Source organism: Ascaphus truei, chromosome 1, assembly GCF_040206685.1.
Source record: "Ascaphus truei isolate aAscTru1 chromosome 1, aAscTru1.hap1, whole genome shotgun sequence".
NCBI lineage: Eukaryota > Metazoa > Chordata > Amphibia > Anura > Ascaphidae > Ascaphus > Ascaphus truei.
Window position 1 is genome coordinate 476,412,691 of NC_134483.1, and position 22,921 is coordinate 476,435,611.

The following is a 22,921-nucleotide window of genomic DNA, read 5'->3' on the forward strand; positions in this document are numbered from 1 at the left end:
GATTCATCTTGACACTCAACTGCCCCAAGGTATGGCCTCCTACTGACGGCCAACACAGCGGCAGGGAACTATCTTGTCTCTTCGCCTGTCAATGGACTGTCAGAGGTGGCCCACTTTAAGTTGGCATTCCATCGAGATCACTGTGCCAAACCTGCAGGGTCGCCCGGAAGAGTGGGTAGGGGGAATGTCACGGACATCCCTGTCAAATCTACTTAAATTCACTCTATTCACAGTTCACTTGCTTGTCCGTTGAGTGTGTTTCTGCTCCTGTCTTCTCTGGGGTTTCCCTCTTGGTTCTATTAGCATCCTATCTTCTGTCTTTTCCCTGCCTTTATAGTTTCCTGTTTTATCTTTACCTTTGTTTTATTTGCCCTGACTCTTTTCTGCCATGCCCTGTTCCCTGACCTGGTCTCTGTGCCTGTATCATGTTGGGGTCATTGTTCTTGATTAAAGGTTCTTGCCTGTAATTAGCTTGTTCCAGTCCTGTTCCTGCATTCCAGCCCTGTTACTGTGTCCCTGTCCGGTTACTACCTCTTCACTGCCGGCCTCTATCCTCTGCCTGTGACCACTATGATGCCTATTTGCTGCCTGCATCTGATATCTGCACGTGACTGGACAACGCTACTTCGCCACCTGCTTGACCTCTGCCCATGAGCCAACAACGCTACTTCACGCTTGCCCCAGACCCCTTGCCTGTGTCCCCATTACGTCCTTGCTTCTGCCTGCTCTTCCAGCCACTGAGGTCGATCCTGCACCTGACACCTAAGAGTCCGTGACACGCAGACATGGAAGAGATATTTTTAAGGGAATGTGTTAATGATGCGTGGTGTGACCAAGCAATTGGATTGATTGAGGTGGAAATCATCTCTGGCACAAAGTAAGGGTCGATAAACATATAGTTAATTCTGGAATAGACCACATATGGGGCTGAATAAAATATATAGTTCCATTCTTTTGGGTGTTTCAGCCTCCAGATGTCACACAAAAAATATCGTACATTTAGATAGGTCAGTGGGGGTCTGAGAATTGTGCAAGCTATGGGGTCTTTTGTTGCGGATTCGTTTATGTAGATCACAATCACAAACTGTGTTGAAGCCGCCAGCCAAGATAATTTTCTCTACCGCAAATTCAGGGAAAAAACATTTGGAAAAATTGGGTTTGTCTCTCATTTGGTACGTATATGTTAGTTAGTGTTATCAATGTGGATCCAATTTTACATTTTAGTAGCATGTAACGCCCCTATCTAATACACTCACATCTAGGAGGAATGGAACTGACTTTCTAATCATAATGGCTACCCCTCTTTTTTTGTTCGAGGAGCCAATGCATAGAAGACGGTCAGGAAGAACCTCTCAGAAAATCTGGGCTGATCTCGACTTCTAAACTGTGCTTCCTGTAAGAAATTAACATCAACGTTTTGTTTATGAAAGTCTTGCAAAGCCAGTTTGTGTTTCTTAGGACTTTTAAGCCCTTCAACATTCAACAAACTGAGCACTATTAACATGTTATATTAACAGAACCTCTTAATAAATATGTACAATGATCCATAAAGACATTCTTCCTGATATTTTTACAGCACTTTTTTTTGTCAGGACACAGAGGAGGGTAGGGGGAAACTAAAAAGAATTTACAAAGGCCTCACATGGGGTAACATCAGGAGCGTGTTGGACTAAACGTAACCCAAAAAGGGTGGATGGGGTGTAAGAGACGTGCAGAGGTACAACCAGGGAAACAGATTTGGGGAAATTAAACCAAGGCTTGTATTCAGCCTGTCACTTTAAACAATGCAGGAAACACAAAATAAATAAACCTCCTATCCCTTTGCCTAACTGTGGTTTAAAGATGCAGTTTCGGTTTTAAATTCTTTAACCGCACAGCGAAGATCAGATTTGAATGAGGACTGCATTTCTTTTGAAGAGTTCTCCCAGGTAGTTTCTTGTAACCTCGACGCTTTCTTCTTCATTTGGGCCTTGTTCAGGCTGAGGCGCACATGGCGCGATCTCTGCACGGTCTCCATTGTTTGGTTCTGAGCCCGGCTGACTGCCTCCAAAGAAAGGTGACACCTCCATCGCCGTGTTTTTTAAATATTTTAATGACATTTCGGTGTGCTCCCGTTGCCCTGCGGATTCTTTAAGGTAGGTTTTATAAAGAAGATTATATCGTTATTCTTGCTTTATTCGCGAGGGTCCCCAGAACTCCCTCATTAGGCCTCCATGCTTGGTGACATCACCGGAAGTCTCCAATTAGAAGTTTTTAATAAATAAGGTCAGGCTGTACTTGCATTGTGGGTTACCTGTCCTTCTTGCCCAGTGAGTGGGGTTTTACTCAATTTGCATATACTGCACCGACACACTTTATTCGAGCAAATACCCGGTATGTACCTGGCAGATACCTGGAATGCGCCACTCCTAACCTCTGACAAGCCCCGTTGCATTTGCCTTCCCAGCCTGGGTTCATGCCTGGCTGATGGGCGGCTGATCTGTTAAATGATAATGATTAGGATTTAATAGGCTGCAATGCTTCGCGTGTCTACCAGATGGCATAAATTCATGAATTGTAATGCAGTTTATATATATATACTGTGCAGTATTGCAGCCAGCGGGAATAAAATGCTTCAATCCCTGCTTGGAAAATAACTCAATGTACTCGGGCAGAAAACAGTCACAAACCTCAATACACCCGGGTATACCCGAATTCGTGGGACTAGCCAAGCTCGAATAAAGTGTGTCGCCAGTGTAGTTCCTGGTGGAGGAGGCAAGCAATTCCTCACCAGCGCACCCAAACAGGATCAGGTAGGGCCTTTATTTATTTATTTAATTATTTGGGGGAAGGGACATCTGCTTCTTGATTTCTGGTCACCTGGGGGGGTGCATCTTTATGTCTGGCCCAGTCAGTTATCCAAATCCAGCTCGCTGTACCCCCGCTCCTCCTGCTGGGGTGAATACGGCCCTCTCCTCTTTTATTGGGATGGCCGATTACCTCCTGGTCTCCGCTCCCCTTCCAGCAGTCTAAGCAAGCCCCGCTTCCCCCACGAGGCCTCACCTGCTTGCATCCCCTGCTCCCGCAAAAGATCTTGCCTCCCTGGGCCATCTCTGTGGGTTCCCTACCAGCCGCCCAGTCCTGAGGAACCTCGCGATGAATGGCAGCTCTTACCGCGCCCAGCAGCACCGGCTGACGTCCCGGGGAGAGGGGGTTCACTCCCACCGTCTCTCGAACACACCACTGCGGGTCCCATAGCACCCGGACGGCTTCCCCAGCACTCTCTCCTGAGGACTGGAACAAGCCTGGACCCTATGCGTCGCAAGCCGCTCCACGGCAGGTCTCCTGCTTCAGATGTATCTCTGCCCTCCCTAGCTCAGATTCTCTCCTCGTGGTACTCTGTATCAGTCGGTGCCATTTGAGCACCTTGTGGTGAACGGGGATTCAGTGCCTCTCTGTGTGTTCTAGGGGGTATGCGGAGCGACCATCCGACCACCACAACAGGAGCGGACCACAGGCACCAGGCAGGAAGCTCTTTCCAAACTTGGTGCTATTTAGTGCTCTTTTGTGGTTATTATTGACCTAAATGTATGGGACCCTGCACAGAGCTCAGAGGCTGTGCGATAGCTCGGCTTGGCTCTGCAAGGTCTAATTGTAACGGAGTGCTCACCACAAACTGGACGGGACCGCAGGACCGAAGTGGGGATGTAGAAGCACCGACCTGAAGCTGCGAGGCCGTGTCCAGAATGCGGGTCTCGTCGTCGTGGGAAGCCGGGTCAGGATTGGTCAGCCACTCTCTGGCCCTCTTTGCAAGAAGCTACTTCTGGCCTTTAAATAGCAGGCTGTTGCTACTAGTCTTTGCTCGTGCAAAGTACTCTGTACCTTGTTCTGCTTGAGCTCTGTCTTTGCCTCTGTGATTAACCTGCTTATACTTGACTTCTGCCTGGACCTGACTATCCCTGCCTGCCGCCTGCCTCAATCCCGGAATTGGACCCGACTATCCCTGCATCACAGGCCTCAGATCCCAGGCCAAGGTCAGTGTACTACTCCCTACCTCTGCTCTGCGGTTCGTATCCTGTCTTGCAGTCAACAGTCTTGTTAGTTTTTAGATTGCAGTCAACAACGTTACACCAACTTCATGGTAGAAAGGCTGAGCCTAAATAGGAGGACTGGCGAATGAGATGCCAGATTGCTGCTGCTGCTGCAGGCAGAAGGGAACCTGGATCCAATTAGGTGACTGGACCTTGGCGGGGCGGAGCCTCTTTCCAACCCATAAGTCCAAAGAGGTACCTGTAAGCAGGAGGCCCTTTATGTTAGCCTCTGGGTCTGGGTTGGTGTCCGTTGAGGGGACAGCCTCTGGCAGGTTCCAGGGTCGGATGTGTCTTGGAATAGAGGTCTGGTTCCTGGTGTCTTGCTAGCAGCACAGTCCTGTGCTCAAGACAATGTCTTTCAATACAGTTCCCTGTGCTTAAGAGATCACGCTGCAGTTCCACCAGGTTTTTCTACCTGTCTGATTAGCCAAGTGGAGACTGGTTAATTGTTTTTAGTCGCAATTAACCAGCTCCATGCTGGATTTCTCAGACCAATACAGAATTTCTATTGAAGCCTCATTTAGACAGGGTTTAAGGCCCTATTGCAGGGGGAATAATGTCTATGGGTGGAGGGTTTTTTTTATCCCTAAGAAACAGGCAGCAACGGGCCGGGTACAGATTGGGGAGTGAAGAAAAACAGGAAAGGACCCAAAATCTAAATTAACGTTTAAGAACTGATAACTTATGTGATACTTACTGTATAGTCCTTTCTTTCCAGATTGGGATAGGGACACTGCGAGCTACTGCTGCCTGTTTGACCGAACAAGGCAAGGGTATAACACATCAAAGTCCATAGAATCTTTCATCACACAATGTGCCATTTCTGGGCCAAAAATTTATCCAGGGTTCTGTTTTTCTTAGTGGTCATCTTTTGCATCCACAGGTTTAAGGGGGGTAGGAACCAGATCCTTTGCAGGAGGAATATGTTGTTTTGTTCTGCAACCCAAGATAAATTAGAGCTTTATCCCTTCGTCTGGGGTTTTCATGACTAGTGTAGTTCCATTATTCCATATTACCAGCTTGAACGGGAACTCCCACTTGTGCTTGATCTGATTATCTCTCACGCTTTTAGTAATCGACCTGAGTTCTTTTCTTTTTATTAGAGTTGATGGAGTCAGGTCTTTATAGATTTGTATTTGATGACCTTCAAATTCCACCCGTGGCTTGGGCCTAGCGGTAGAGAAGATAGCCACTTTTACGGTAAAGTAATTAATTCATAGTATGACGTCCCTCATTTGTTGGGGGTCTGCTTGGTTCGGCCCAAGAGCTCTGTGAACCCTTTTATAATATCAGCTTCTTTTCAGGGAGGTCTTGGAGCAAATTCTGTGATAAAATGCTCTAATAACTAGTGTAAAGGATATTTCACTCTCAGATTGTTCTTTCTGGAACAAATTTCCATATCTTCCTGGGCTTCAGCTAGTGAGCCAAGTTGTAATCTTAGGTCTCTTACTTCATGTTCTATCATAGTTTTAGCTGAAATAATCTCATCCACTTAACACGTCAAACAGTCAGTCCGCTCTCCCAACGCGTACATCCTGCTTTAACTCAGATATTCCCTTATGCATCTCAGTCTGTATTGCTGTTTGATGCTTTTCAGTAAATTATCTAGATCACCTTTGGTAGTAGGTAGCAATCGGTCCTTCGGTTCCGAATCTGCCTGAGGCCTCATGTCTTCAGAAAATACATCGATACCGCTTGAGCTGAGTTTTTCTTCTATTTGGGTTTGATGGTGCAGGGCTTTTGGAGGTGACTTTGTGATGTGTTCTTCTGCTGTATTTTTTGCCTGGGATCTTAGATGCGTGCCTAGAGATTATATATTTAATTTAAAATGCCTCTCTGTTATATTGTGTAATGAACTTGATTGCTATTAAATGTTCTTTATTTTTTATTGTAAATGTTAAAAGATCTTTTCTATTAAGTTTATTAGTTCTATCTACTGCTTTACTGACCACTCCAATGTCATAATTTCTCTCAAGAAATGTCTCCTTTGAGACAGACCTCATCTTTTGTACAATTCCTCTAGATTCTCCTCAGTTGTCCAAAAAGAATATTTGAAATCCATTTGGCCTAAATACAGTAGGGCGATTATCCATTTTATGACATTTGGTCCACATTCTTTTTTTTACCATTATCTCCTGAATAAAAAAAACAATTAACTTGATCAAAAGCCTTATTAGCATTAAGGGAGATTAGTACAAATTCACAGTTGATTTTGGATTGTGCTATAACAGTAACATTTCTATGTGTGCTGTCAAAGGTTTGTCTTTGGTGTATAAATCCAGTCTGGTCCAGATAGATTAAATCAGGGGGAATCTGCCATTAGTATGGCAAATTCTAGCAAACTTTTTTTTTTGTCTAGTAGATTATTTCACTCTCCAAAGTATCTAAACATTTCTGCAGTGCTGTGTCTCTATTTTTAATAATAGGAGTTGTTTTGAGAGGCTCTATCTTCTCTTTAATTTAAATCATTGTCTAATTTTTTTCTTCTTCTATGTTGAGATGTAATTAAACCCGTTAATTACAATGAACAATTGTCCAAAATGTTGTTCCATATGTGTATAAAAATGGAATAATCTAAATGAAAAGTTGGATTTTTTAAAAACCTTAAACTTCTCGGGATCCTCCCACTTTCTATGTATTTCTCCAGAAAGATCATGCCCCACCATTTTCTGCTTTCTTTTGTGAGTAATTTCTCTAAAATATTACATTCTACATCTAAATGATCTCCTTTAACAGATTTAGATGAAATATTTTGTGCAACAATTTGATCTATATTATTATCTTAAGACAACCTTTTTACAAACATATTTTGTGAATTAACATATGTAACCCATGTACCCCCACCCAATCGCAGATCAGGTCCCCTAAGGTGTTCTGTGGTCTGGCTACATGTCTCGGTGTGGTGCATACCTGCTCGGAACAGGAGGGCCTGAGTCTCCCGCGATGACATGGGGGACAACAGGACAGGTTTCTGGGGTGAATGCCTTCGTTTTCCTTCTACTGGTGCAGCGCCTCCATCTGTAGTAGGCCCCAGGGATACAGGGTGGAATCCCTACTGCAGAATCCTCTCCCAGGGATGAGAGATTCCAGTTTCACACAATAGGTCTTTTTCTATAGCAGCTGCTCTTTATTTCTCTCTCTCTTTGCAGCATACAATCAGGTATCACATAGGAACCAGCAGCCAGCTGTACTCCTGTAGGATGTCCCTGCCTCCACTCTGGGCCTTAGGAGCACCCAGAGTGGGGCTAGCTCTTCCCTTACCCCAGTTGCAGGGTAAGAGGTATGTGGTCCACCTATAACTCCCTATCAGCTCTACTCATCTCCTAGCTAACTAACTCTCCTAGACTAGACAGAACACTTCTCTCACTAGCCACTAGACTTCTGCTACTAAATAGGAAGTGCACTGCTCTTTATAATTTCAGCAGGCACCGCCCCTGTGTCTCTTGATTGGACACAGGGTCATGTGACCTACCTTCACCAATCAGGGCGAGTGCTTGAAGTGGGGGAAACCCATGATAACTCCTGGCAACCTGCCCTTACCAGGGATTACTGCACAGGAGGATAGAAATATAGCCCCAAATCTTACCAGGGCTACACTCTCCCTCAGGTGGAATCCAATGGTCCCCACTTGGACCTAATTTGCTGGGCCATCCTGCAGGTGAACAACCTGTGAAAACACAACAATAAAATTAATATATTTTGGCCAGGCCAATGAAACAAATTCACCGCCCAGTGAGGAAATTAATCTCCTTCATCCTCACAGCGGCGAGATGTGAGGTGGCAGCCTCCTGGAAGAAAGTGTCCCCCCCCCCTCCATGAGTAAGCTAAAAAACAGAATAAATGAAGTAATGCTTATGGAGAAGCTAACCGCGCACCTTAAGCAAAACACGACAGCTTTCTATAAAATTTGGGAACCATGGATAACCTTATAGATCGAGTCAAGCTCACCAAGGTATAGCCAAGGAGATAATACAATGCGGATGAGGAAGCGGGTGACAACCAGTACTTCATAGGAGTCCGTCCAAAATAGATATCAGCAACCAGAGTAGACACACCCCACCACCACCATCCCCCTCCCCTCTTTTTCCCTCTTTCTCCCCCCCCCCTCTTTTTCTTGGCCTCTCGGTTTTCAGTAGGTCATCTGCCTTTGGCAACAGGTTTTTCCATCTTTCCCCTCCAAAAAATACAAAAATGTTTCTGTATTAGGCTATGTATATTGTCCCCTGTATGTACATTTTATATCTGCCTAATAAAAAAGATTGAATTTTTTTTTTTTTATATATATATTTTGCATCACAGCCTCAAAGACCCTGATGGTGACATAACTGCGGGAAACTCTCAACATGGAGAACCCTTAACTCAATAATAATGACGGGGATCAGGCTTCCTCACGTCCCTTCCATTATGATCAACAATTTTAACAAAGAAGGGTTGAACCGGCCCATTCTCCGGCCTGTACACTATGTTGTGCATGAATATATTCCTGCCTGTACTCCAAGCCCTCATTAAGGAACATATTTTGTCCTCCTTCAAATAAGCAGAGTTACCAAACTTAATACGTAGATACTCAATGACAGCATCTCTGAGCCAGGTGTCTCTTTGATCCTCAATCTCCTGCATGATTGGCTCTGGTACGTACGGAAACTCATACCCATGAGACTGTATTTCGCCACTATGGCTCTATCTGCTCGGCTTAACTTACTGTAGTACATTTCCGGTTCCCAGCCTTTCCTGGCAGTACCCAGTACTTAGGCTCCTCAGGCGCAATGTCATCATAAAAAATAGATGGACCTTTGGGTGTGATTACCTTTTGCATTATCTCTCCCTCTATTGTCTAGCTCGTCATCAACCTCCTGTGGAGAATATGTGCCTACATCCCACCAGTGGTCTACTGTGTCTTTCTTTATTAGCACAAACCTGGTACGGTCCATCCCTTCATAATATCCTGTGAATAACGGTGCCCACCATTTATCTCGGTGCTCATATGAGGATGACACACTCATACATTCCTCAAACTCAGCTCTTGAGAAGACTGGGACCCTCAGGCCCTACCTCTAGGTACAGGATTAAACACAGTGGGCTTAGGTACAGGTATAACACATGACAGTGGTATCTCCCCATCAGAACCCTCATCACTTGAAACCCAATCCCGGCAATCAGTTGAAAACTTGGGCGTCTTACTCGGCTTACTCCCAGTAGGACCCGGTGGCGTAAAACGTGACGGGTAGGGGCAGTGGCCGGGGCAATGGCGCTAGGGACGGTGACCATAGGATCGCCATAGTCCATCATAGTGTCTCTGAGTCGGGCGATGGCACGACCGGTAGGTGCTCGATTATTGTCTCTGGCTGGAGCGTGCTTGGCTCCTCGCTTAGCCACTTGGGCCTTAAATTTCTCGAACTCCTCCTCTAGCCCAACTCTCTTCAGCGAGGCAATCAGCCAGGGGAGACATTTTCAGTGACCATGCAATAGTGTACTGTGTAAGGAAAATTAAACCGTCCCAATCAAGCCCTAAAGTTCTCCTCACTAGAACATTTAGAAACTTTAACCCACAACAGTTTCTGGCTGACCTTGCCAACTGCCCTTGGCACAGAATCGATTTAATTCCTGACCCTGATTCTGCGCTCGACTATTTCCAATCCGAGTTCTTAAAACTCTGTGATACCCATGCTCCTCTACGCAGAATAAGGGTACGGGGAGCCCACCTTCCATGGGTTACACCTGACCTTATAGCACTCTACCAGTTCAGGGATACCTTGTGGAAAAGCCACAAAGTAACTGGCACTACCAAGGATCTCAATCACTACAGATGCCTGTGAAACATGTGCACAAGGCAAACAAGGCATGCAAAAGCACAATATTACTCTGACAATCTCCTCCAGAACACATCAACTCCAGCTAACTTCTGGAAGGTTATCAACAACATATTCCAGCCTTCTAACCACCAACAGCCAAGTAACATCACTAAGGCGATATTACTCTGACAAACCCCACCGACATTGCAAATGCATTCAATGATTACTTTGTGAGGTGTGCTACTAACTTATTAGCAAAACGCAACCCAAACCACAAACCTGAATCTCATCCTGGGAGTACCCCTATAGCCCCACCCGCTCCCAACACTGCCCACAATTTTCAATTTGGCCCAGTATCCGAAGAGGAGATAACACAAGCGCTTCTCAAATTAAAACTAAGCAGCCAATGTGGACCTGACTTACTACAATCTAGGTTCCTAAGACTTGGTGCCCCAGCAATTGCCAAACCAATTGCTTCCATAGTCAACTCTATCCTGTCTGCAGGCCATATCCCGAAGACCTGGAAAACTGCTAGAGTTGTCCCAATCTTCAAAAGTGGGGACAAAAACACTGTCTCAAACTACAGGCCAATCTCCCTTCTCCCAATCCTATCCAAAGTCATGGAAAAATGTGTCCACTCCCAATTAAGCGATTACTAAAACAAGACAAATTTCCCTAGCCAATTCCAATCTGGCTTTCGCCCCAAACACTCTACCGTAACTACCCTGCTAAAAGTTTGCAATGAAATCCAGTGTGGAATGGAACGGGGTCAACTCACTGGTGCAGTATTCCTAGATTTTGCAAAGGCTTTTGATACTGTTGATCATGCTATCCTGCTTAAACTCCAGAGCTCTGGAATAGGGAAGCATTCTTCATACTGGTTATCAGGTAGATCCCAACATGTGTCCATCTCTGGCTTTAACTCTAACCCCCTGGATATCACCTATTGCGTCCCGCAAGGCTCTGTTCTGGGGCCCCTACTCTTTTCAGTGTTCATCAATGATCTTCCCACAGCTTGTCAGGAAGCCTCAATACACATGTATTCAGATGACACAATCTTATATGCACACAACTATAGCCTCTCTGACCTTCAACACATACTTCAGTCTGACTTTTTCAGACTCGAAAACTGGATTTCCCAAAACAAACTGTTTTTAAACACTGACAAGACTGTAACAATGGTATTTGGGACCAAGACTAAATTTTTTAAGCTTCCAGCGACTGAGCTCCAGATTAGAACCAACACTAACACCACCCTAACTCCTGTTACTAGTTTTAAATACTTGGGCATATGGTTTGACTCCCACTTAACATTCGGGATGCACATTGAAACCCTGACAACCAAAACCTATGCCAAACTAGGGGTACTTTATAGGAAGAAATCCTCCCTAAGTCTCCTGGTCAGAAAACGTATCGCACAGCAGATGCTAATGCCAATTATTGACTATGGAGACATTGTATATGGCTCAACACCCCAAACCCACCTTAGCAAACTTGACACCCTCTACAATTCAATTTGTCGTTTTGTTCTTGTAGGAGGACATGTGCAGAGGTACACAATGGAGACTGTTTTACGGTGAAATTAAAATAAGGCTTATTGTGCCTGTCGCTTTAAACACAGCAAAAGTCAACATAAGAGAATAAGCCAAACAAAAAAACCTATCTTTGCTTTGGAGACTATCTACATATGTAGCTCAGCCCTCTCTGACTGGGTTGGTTAGCTAAGCTTTTTACCAGCCCCAAATCATGGAGACAGTTATCAATACACATAGACATAGATAATAGTCTTATACGAAAAGTCTTATCTGTTAGCTGGGCTGCTGTAGGGGAAGCTTCTCTGCTTTCTTGGAACCGCACCCTTGTGTGCACAGGCAATGTCAGGCTCCAAGTTTAGAATCTTGTCCCCTTTGTCTTGTGGTCAGCTTGTCGCTCAAGACATCTGTCCTTCCTTGGTTCAGCCCAGTTGTGGACTAAGGAATCTCTGCTCTGTCTCCTAGTTCAGCTCAGGTGTGAGCTAAGGAGTCTCACTTCCTGTCTCAAAGGCAGGCTTTTTCTACCACCTGTAATCAGCCATTGCCTACCAGCAGTTAACCACCACACTGCTGGATTAGAGGCACATTTGTGAACAGGGATAAGTCCCCTGTTACAGTTCTCCAATGCAACTATAACACACATTACTGCAAAATGCTCAAATAACTAGATTGGTCATCACTCGAGTCTAGGCGCAAAGTTCACCTTTCCTGTCTTGCCTTCAAATTCTTTATGGGCAAGCTACCCAGCTACCTGAACAAGCTCCTCACCCCTACCACATGCAGCACCTATCACCTGAGATCAGACTCCAAAAGACTGTTCATGGTCCCAAGGCTCAACAAAGTATCAGGCCGCTCCTCCTTCTCTTACCGTGCATCCCAAAACTGGAACGACCTACCAGAGACTCTTACATCCACCACCAGTTTAAGTTCTCTCAAATCTAAGGCTCTCACACATTTTAATCTGGTCTGTAACTGTTTCATACGCCCATAATATATATTATCTTTAACTGTGAATGCAATATCTTGTATATAATGTATGCCCCGCTCATTTATGTAACTGTATTTGTAAACATGTATTATTTGTCTTAACTCTGGCCCAGGACATACTTGAAAACTAGAGGTAACTCTCAATGTATTACTTCCTGGTAAAATATTTTATAAATAAATAAATAATCAAGGCTTCCGGGCGTCGGCTCCATGTCGACCTGGAAGTGACATCATCGTTGGTCGTTGCGGCGTCTCCATCTGCCTCTTAGTCCCGCACCAGAAGTGCGTCAATGACCGGAAGGGGCGGCGGTGGACCGTCAGGGTCGCGGATGGGCAGGTAGGCCTCAAGCCTCTCTCTCTCCACAGGTTCCTCCTTCACCTGGCGGGAATAAGGGGGTGGTGGAGTCCTCTTACCGCTCCACTGCCCTGCGCTGCTCTGCGGTTCCTCCGGAGCCGTCACGGGTCCCATCTCCGCTGCACTGGGAGTCACCACGGACGTGGGACTTCTACGTGGTTAAGGCCGCACCAGCACTCGCCGTCGGGGGGTCTCCGGACTCGTCTGCTCCATCTCCGGGGTAAGAGGAATCTGTTCTTTACAGCTGGGGTGGTCCGCCGGCCGGCGCATCACCACCGATGACAGGCTGTCTCTCTCATCATCCGACGAGGACGGCAATGGCACCTCCGCTGGGGGGCCACATCTGTTCCTTGCTGCACCACCAGTGGATATAGGTACGAAATGGGCCCGCTCCGGTACCTCCACTGCGGTCGCGCTCTCCTCCGTCGGAGCACATCTTAGTAGCTGGGCCTGGATCCCTACCGCAAGGGTGATATATGGGACCAGGGCAGCCTTCGCATCCGCCTCCTCCACTTCGATCAGCGTCGCTGGAGAGGCATCTCGCGGGTCACTATCGCAGGGTATGGCTCGATAGGCCAGAGGTAGAAAATACCACACTGTTGGCACCATGCTGTAGTACTTGGGGCCGGTCCTGGTAACCTGCATTGGACGCACAGGCACCTCAGATACTCACAGCCATCAACCTCCACAACCAGGAAGCCTCCTGGAAGCTGATAAGTGTTCATGCTTAGGTTAGCCATCTTTTGCGCAGGGGTTGATTCAATCAGCTTACTGTTTTGACAATTAGCTCCTTCTCCGTCACCAGTCAAGCCGAAGTGAGGTTCCTCAGTCTCACTTCCTGTCCCTCCTTCCGCTGGGGAGGACTGTTGGAATTGGTTCTCGGCGTGCCCCCTCCCTCTGGTGGATGGTAGAGGCGGGGCACTCTTTCTCTTTGAGTGACGTGGGCTCGTCCTTTGGCCTGTCACTGCACAGGTGGGCGCGGCTTCAGATTTCGCGCCGCTCCCTTCTTTTAGCTGGGGTTCTGGTTTTGGCGCCAAACCCTCGCACATCTCTCGCCACATTTCTCTCACAGTCTGCTTGCACGCAGCACGTGCGCGATCTAGGCTTGGCGGAAGTCGCCCTTTTGGATCGGCTGCAACACGTGTTGCAGTGAATGGCGCCGCAGTCACCATTTTAACCTCCTCCATGCCCCACAGAGCACATGTACATCTCGCCGCCATCTTTAGTGAGCCCTCTAGGCCCACGATAGCGCTACTCTCAGTGCCTATAGTGCAACTCGTGCCTAGGTACTTACTACTCTCAATGGTGCTCTAACCAGTGAATATAACGCATGGCATACCCCAGGCTAGGCAGAACTCTCTCCTTGTACACCGCACTCGCTGAAGGTTCATTACAAGTACTCTGTGGTGTGTTTTCTGGATACTGGCTAGTGTACTTGGACTTTCCTATAGTACTTTGGCGTCAACCTACTTCTGGCCACTCATAGTGCAGACCCTATGCTGAAGTTCCTGTCCCATGTTAACCAGGCTACCCCCACAGGAACTAATACTTGGGAGAGAAAAGAACCCCAATGGAGAGCACTCAATCAGATGCACAATTTACAAAGAACAGGACGGATATCTCTACAATGATGTGTGAAGTGTGTACATTTAAAAACCATTTATTAGAGTCATAACTCAGATTAAAATAAATAGAACGCTAAGTACCAGGGTGAATGAGACTCAAATAAGCCAAAAAAGCGCAGCGAAAGTAAAAAATACCAGGTCTCAAGTGTATAGTGTGGGCTACTATCCTTGATGATATATGCAGGGTAAAGCCAGATGTAATCAACACCCACTGGAATCGGTGTCAAGTAGTAATTGGTCACTGGATAATCACCTGTGTCTGTCAGTAATCTAGCTTAAAGGTTGTAGTGAGTGGTGTTATATATACCAGGTCGCAAGGTATAGAGAGGTATGTCAGGTAAGTGTTCACCATAATAGACTCTCACAGGGACAGACCATGTTCACCAATAATAGGGTAATCCAGATCAGCAGGTCGCTGCTATAATCCCTGGGTGGTTGCTGCTAGATCAAAGCACCACAGCTGTATTAAAGCACTCACACACATTCACTAAGTTCTACCTTGACGCAGATATCTTGGGGAGTATATCTGCTATAGGCAAGTGACCGTGGGTCCAGTAGATAGAAAAAATAAAAATTGTAGTACACAAGTAGTGTCTACATACACTCAACGGCGATAAAATCAACAAGAGATGCTGGTAGCATAAAAAGGCAGGAACCGTGGTACTGCTTAGGAGCTGTACACTCTTTGGCTAATGCTTAGTGTCTCGGTGCCACGATTGACTGCTCAAATAAACTGGTTACAAGCTCAATGCTTCAGACAAACTCTCTGTTAGGGAGTTAGTATGGGTCCAGGACGCGCTCCGATCATGAGCGTTAGTCCCGCCCCCTTGACGTAATGACGTCACTGCCAACCCTATGCTGACGTTCCTGTCCCATGTTAACCAGGCTACCCCCACAGAAATCCTACACTATCTGCCTCAAGGCGACTAATACAGCTATAGCCAAGTGTACCCAAATTTACATCACCTCTTAGTGCACCTACGGTGTACTGTGCGAGAGGACAGTCTCTCCTGACTACCCCTAGTCATCCTTCTGCAGCACTTGCTCTGAAAGTGTACATACTACTTTCAGCTCTGCTTCGCTGCAAACCTGCCCTGATTATCTCAGCAGCGCCTCCAACTGTAACCCATGGACCCCCAACCAATCGCAGATCGGGTCCTGTAACAGGGGATTTATCCCTGTTCAGGAAATGTGCCTCTAATCCAGCAGTGTGGTGGTTAACTGCTGGTAGTCAATTAACCAACACCACCTGGCTGATTAGGTTTGTTAGAAAAGCCTGCCTTTGAGACAGGAAGTGAGATTGTTCCTGAGTCTCACAAGTTGTGGGACTGACCATAGGGACAGACGTCTTGAGCCTACCAGAAGAGGCTGCCAGCAAGACACAGGGGAAAGTACTTCTAAACCTGGATCCTGACATTGCCTTATCGCCCAAAGGTGTGGACACCAGAAGAACAAAGAAGCCTTCCCCTACAAGAAACTGATAAGACTTTCCTTTCTAAGACTTTTTGAATATCTGCACATATCAAGATATATGTTTGGGGCTGGGAGACATGCTAATCTAAAGGGAGTTGTGGACTGCATAGGTTTCACTAGAAATACTCCCAAGTGGAACAGAAGCTTTGTTTGACCCCTTATTTGCATATGTTTGGATGATTTTCTTGTGTTAAAGAAACAGGTGCAATAAAAGCCTTATTTAATTTCACCTTAAAAAGTCTCCATTGCATACCTCTGCACATGTCCTCTTACAAGTCCCCTAAGGTGTTCTGTGGCCTGGCTACATGTCTCAGTCTGGTGCATACCTGCTCGGAACAGGAGGGCCCGAGTCTCCCGCGATGACATGGGGGACAACAGGACAGGTTTCTGGGGTGAATGCCTTTGTGTTCCTTCTACTGGTGCAGCGCCTCCATCTGTAGTAGGCCCCAGGGATATGGGGTGGAATCCCTACTGCAGAATCCCCTCCCAGGGATGAGAGATTCCAGTCTCACACAATAGGTATTTTTCTATAGCAGCTGCTCTTTATTTTTCTCTCTCTCTTTGCAGCATACAATCAGGTATCACATAGGAACCAGCAGCTAGCTGTACTCCTGTAGGATGTCCCTGCTTCCACTGTGGGCCTTAGGAGCACCTAGAGTGGGGCTAGCTCTTCCCTTAACCCAGATGCAGGGTAAGAGGTATGTGGTCCACCTATAACTCACTATCAGCTCTACTCATCTCCTAGCTAGCTAACTCTCCTAGACTAGACAGAACACTTCTCTCACTAGCCACTAGACTTCTGCTACTAAATAGGAAGTGCACTGCTCTTTATGATTTCAGCAGGCACCGCCCCTATGTCTCTTGATTGGACACAGGGTCAGGTGACCTACCTTCACCAATCAGGGCGAGTGCTTGAAGTGGGGGAAACCCATGATAACTCCGGGCAACCTGCCCTTACCAGGGATTACTGCACAGGGGGAGGATAGAAATATAGCCGCAAATCTTACCAGGGCTACACATACATGATAGGAAACATTGTTGCAGCCACTAAAACAGGAAATATAAATACAAAATACAACAAGTGTATAGGCCCTCCCAAACCTTGTGTCAGATGTTAAAAAAGCGAGTATTTAGATTATAAAGTAGTTTATTAGTGTTCACAGTGTAAATACTGGCACTTGTATGGATGTATGGATGTCTTTATTTATATATCGCCATTAATGTACATAGCGCTTCACAGCAGTAATATACGTGACAATCATATAAATAACAAATAATATAAATAACACATAAAGGGGAGAAGTGCTTCAGACATAAAAGTAACATTTAGGAAATGGAGTCCCTGCTCCGGAGAGCTAACAAGCTTAGACTTTCAAAGTAAAGGAAAAAAATTAAGTGGAAAAAAGAAGCGTTTAATTAAAATAAGTAATGGGTTTCCCTAGACCAGGGAGAACTGGGGCTCAAAGAAATATATGGGATTCACTATAAAGAAAGAACCCACTGGTATAAATCCGGAATCCTTTCTATAATCCAATATGGTAATTAGTAGAAAAAAGGAAACAACCCTTTTGACAATATTAATCCTTATGATGTACTTATAAAGGATTTAGCATTGAACTGCGGTCATCTGACCATATACCGTATTTCCTCGATTGTAAGACGCCATCGATTTGGCCCTTATGATCGAGGAAAATTACTTTTTCACTTACCATGTTTTCAGGATAGGTCCCATGTCAGTGGCGGCGGCAGGAGAGGTCCCATGTCTGCAGATGGTTGAAGATGGATATTGGGCAGGAGTGCGGCGGGTTAGGTTCCAAGTCTGCAGGTGAATGAAGATAAGAAGACAGCGGGGGGGGGGGGCGTGTACAGTGGCGGCGGCGGCAGGAGAACATAATAGCAGGAGAGCTGAGCAGGAGAGCTGAAACGGCTTGCGAGGTGCACACGGTAACACCGGAAGTTGACAGATGTTTGACTTCCGGTTACAGTGTGCACCTCCCAAGCCGTTCCCCAAGGCTGCTCTGCTCCTGCTCGGCTCTCCTGCTATTATGATCACCGAACTCCCGCCCTCTGTCATCTTATCTTCATTCACCTGCAGGCTTGGGACCACTCCCGCCACCCACCCGCCACCCGCTTTGTCCTCCGCTGAACTGGGACATCTCCTTAAACATGGTATGTGAAAAGAGGGGGTTAGTGCTATAGACACTTGTTTAAAAAAAAAAAAAAAAAATTATATACATCGATTCTAAGACGCATCCTGATTTTGGAAAAAAGGTGCGTCTTAGAATCGAGGAAATAGGGTATATATATATATATATCACTATCAACCTTTGCGATACTCCCCATCTATCTCTCATACCCCCATCTCTCCCCCTCACCCACACACATAATACTCCCCCTCCACATCAAACACACAATACCCCCCTGCACACCACACACATCCCACCACCCCTGCACCTCTCATCCTTCTCCCCCCTGCACCTCACATCCCTCTCCCCCCTGCACTTCCAATCACCCCCCTGCACCTCCAATGACCCCCCCTGCACCTCCAATCACCCCCCCCTACACCTCCAATCACCCCCCTACACCTCCAATCACATCACCCCTCCTGCACATCACCTCCCCTGCACATCACCCCCCCTTCACATCACCCCCCCTTCACATCACCCCCTGCACATCACCCCCCCTTCACATATCCCCCTGCACCTCACATCACCCTCTACCCCACCTCACATCACCCCCCTGCACCTCCTCACTTCACATCACCCCTCTGCACCTCAGATCATGGCGGCAGAGCAGGCAGGACTGCGCGCGATCACAAGCAGCGGGCACCGGAAGTGCCGCACTGCAAGAGCGTGCAGTCTTGAGAGCGGGCTGGGGGGGAGGAGGGGGAGAGCGGGCTCAGCTCGTGGCGGAGAGGGAGACCGGACTCGGGGGAGGGAGAGTGCGGACTCGGGGGAGGGAGGAGAGTGGACTCGGAGGAGGGAGGAGGAGAGCGGACTCAGGGGAGGGAGGAGAGCCGCCGCCGGCCGCACAGTGAGTGCCAGCAGGCCGCATGTTGTGCAGGCCTGATCTACATGGACAGGGTGGAGTACGTTAGCGAGAAAGGGAAGAAGCGCTGCTACTCAGTGACTGTGCCTGACCATATTGGCAAATTGATTAGAAAGCCTTACACTGCTCACTATTAACTGCCTGTACTTATGAAAATTATGCTATGTTCTGTTTTTTCCTGGGGAAGGAGCCTGTTTTATAGTTATCATTGTTGTTATGTTTGTACCCTGCAAGTTGTATTTTTATTATATAAATGTTGATAATGTGGGGGTTATATAATGTGCCTCATACGGGGTCGATTAGGTTTTCCAACAGGGGTTAGAATGTAGCCATATAGCCCCTGGCTACTAAATTATCTGCCCTAGTATTGTAAGTCCTGATAAGAGCAGGCAGTGCTAGGGTTAAATCTCTCTCACATGGCCTAGCCTGTGAGCCTATCCTTCAACAAATACGTTGTTGCAATTTCCAGGTAGGTGCCTGAAAACCGTTGGAGTCATGTGCCAGGGGGGTGGGCTTACTCTGGTGGTCCTGCCCAGCTGCTGGTGTTTAGGAGTGGGGCACATCCCTGGTATAAAATATGGCTTCCATCCAAATGTGTTGAGTTCTGGTGTCTGCAAGTGTTCTGTTCTACCCTGTGTGTTCCTGCCATGCCTATGAGGGAAGTTTAGACAAGCTGAGGGGCCTCAAGCCCCTGGAGTGACTAGTCCTGTCCTGTCCAGGGATGGTACCCCTGGGCTGGAATAACTGCAGAGGGGGACATGTGATGTATGCTATTATGCAGTTCTCAATAAACCTGTTGCATTGATGCTGGCACTCCAGAGTCATTTATCTCTACACCATGGAAGTTCCTGTGGGGATAAACCCCATGCAGGATGGAGGCGCTGCACCATCCAGATGCTATTCCCCAAAGCTCCCTACCATCGCAGAGACTCAGCCTTCTGTGAGCACCACAACACCGTAATATCCCTAGTAACAGCAAATCTCCCTTAGGCTTGTTATATAGTATGCGCGGGTGCGCGTGCATTTCGTTTATATAGTTGTAAGCGGTGGCGTAGTTGTGTAGCGCTTCATAAAAAAAAACATTTGCAGTGTGTTGTCATTTTTAAAACTTTAAATTATTCAGATAGTTGTAATTTGTTGTAATAGTTGTAAAAGTTCAATTCAGCTAGTTTTTCTCAATCTGTATTGCAGCCTCACTGTGATTGGCTAAAGAGCGTCACGTGGCGCGGCAGCAGCGCGAAAATATAAATTCTCACGTATTTGCTGTGATCTGCTGCATCACCGCTCAGTGCAGTGTGTGCGCGCGGCTGAAGTATAGCACGCCAGGCCTCGACACAGCCAATTCTAATTGATGCAGTCACGTGGTTGGCGTGCAGCCAATGGCAGGGCCGATATGCCCTGTCATGGCGGCGTCCCCCGTCATGGCCCCGCACCGCTACAGACCGCCGATCGTGGCTGTAGTCTCTGATGCGTGTAGCATGGAAGACTGGTGCCGTAGCCTTTGGCCATGGCCATAGTGTAGAAATGCGCGTGTGCGCACTCGGCGCGTTTAAATACCTTCTTCCTGATGGATGCGTCCTAGGTGCTGTTGCGTGCACGTGTGCTTGGGGAGACAGTAAAATGTATTTTTCTGGCACGATGGCGCGTCACGTGACCAAGTATGAGCCAATGACAGATCAGCAGTCAGAAACACCAATCAGATGGAGCTGAGGAGGTGACATCCCGCCCCACTCCAGTCAGTGGCACCCCCCGCCCCCGCGCGAGCACGCAGTGAGCAGGAAACCCAATCGCTACTACTCGGGCAGACCGTGATGTCACGCTTCGTGAGCGTGCGTCCCGTCACCCTGGCAGCAGCCTTGATTGTGCCGCTCGCTGGCGCGTCACATGAGCAACCAGCTCCGTGATGTCATGGCCGTGCCCCCCAACACACGCAACTAGCTGCCCATAAATCACCCAGCCGAGCGCGTGACGTTACTGCGCATGAGCGTCAGCGCACTCGCTCCCTGCCTTGCCGCAGCCTTGGCGGCGCTGAGCAGGCGGGCTCACGCCGACAGCTCTGAAACACATTGAGGCAATGTGTGTGGCCAGCGTAAGCAACCGCCAGCTCAGCATTTAGATGCTTGCAGACCAAGCAAATTTGATTTTGCCACTCGCAAGCGCGTCACGTGAGCGGTTCGCCCAATGAGGGCGAATCAGCTCCGTGAAGTCGTGGCCGCGCCCCCTGACGAGCGCGCACCTAGCAGGCCACGAATCGCCCGGCCGAGCAGGACGCAGTGCACGAGCGCCAGCTCCCTGCCTTGCCGACGTCTTAGACTGGCAGCGATGGAACACATTGAGGCAATGTGTGTGACCTGCGTGAGCAAGCGCCTGCTTGGCGCTTAGCTGCTTGCAAAGCAAGCAAATTTGAATTTGCTGCTCGCAAGCGCGTCACGTGAGCTGTTCGCCCAATGAGTGTGAACTAGCTCCGTGACGTCGTGGCCGCGCCCCCAGGAGAGCGCGCACCTAGCCGGCCACAAATCGCCTGGTCGAGCAGGGTGCAGCGCACGAGCCTTAGGCCTCGTCCAGGGTGGAAACAGGCGCTCCAGCTCCCTGCTCGGCCGGGCGATTCCTGGCTGGCTAGGTGCGCGCGCGTCGGGGGCATGGCCACGTCACAGAGCTGGTTCGCCCTCATTGGGTGAACTGCTCACGTGACGCACTTGTGAGCAGCAAATTCAAATTTGCTTGCTCTGAGCGCCGAGTGGGCGAAGGCGCTTGCTCACGCTGGCCACACACATTGCCGCAATGTGTTTCATCACGGCCAGGGTGAGCGCGCCAGCTCTGCGCCACCCTGGACACGGATTTCTGCTTGTGAAAAAAAGAATTTATTAAGCCAGTATGATGACGTTTCGGCCCCTATGGCCTTTCTCAAATGCTAATGGCATGATAAAAAACCACCATAATACAGTGTCTTATATACACCCTCCCCCATGTGTCCACAATTGTCCATGATTGTCCTCCATTAGAATATTCTTGTCTTCTTGCTGGTCCTGTGACATCTGTGACGTCATCATAGGGCGACCTCCAGCCTTCCAACTCGTGTAGCTCCGCCTCCTGGATGTTCCCTCTTGCCCTTCCTCTGACATCTCAAGGTTTCTTCAGTCCCTCCAGGCGTGGGGCGGAGCCAAGGACCTCTGCATTGCTCCGTGATGTGTTCTTGGCAGCAGGGACCTCCCCTTTCTTCAAAATCACTCCTTCAGTGCATTCATCCATATGTGATGTGGGGGCAGTGTATATATAGATCTGTTATTCCCACGATCATCTTTATATGCCTCCTGTATTGATGATTAGTGAATAAAGAGAGATGTAAATGGAACATCCAGCAAGATCAATATAAAATGAGGAAAAATCAGTGAACACACTCAAATTGAAATCTGCATTTCTTTAATAAAGATGCTTAACACTCTATAAAATAAAATAAAAACTCCAAGGTGTGATAGCACGATATATCCCTTAAGAACAACCATACAGACCGAAACATAAGCGAGACCTCCAACAGCAGCAGGTACCTGTTCACCTCACAGTCAGAAAACAACCTAGGGATAGATTATCATTGAGCCCTCTTGGAAAAAACGTATCTAAGGTAAATATCCAGAAAGCTTCACGTTGTAATAACAGAGTATCTCTGTCTGTCCCTGACAAGCTGTTTTTAACTAGTTCAATACCCATTAACTTGAGTGAGGTTACTGTGTGCCTAAATTCCCTGCAGTGTTTGATCAATTCAGTCTCTTCAGTAGCATTATTGATCTTGCTTTTGTGTTCGATATATCTTGTTTTAAGCATGCGTTTCGTTTTTCCTATATAGCTGAGGCCGCAAGGACATGTGATTTTATAAATAACAAACATAGTTGTGCATGTTATTCTCCCTTTGAATTTGTATTTTTTCCCACTTCTAGGGTGAGTAAAATCAGTACCCGTATTAAAGCTGTTACATACCGAACAGTTGTAACATTTATAACAACCTGGTTTTGGATTATCCAAAAAATGGGGTTCAGTGTAGACA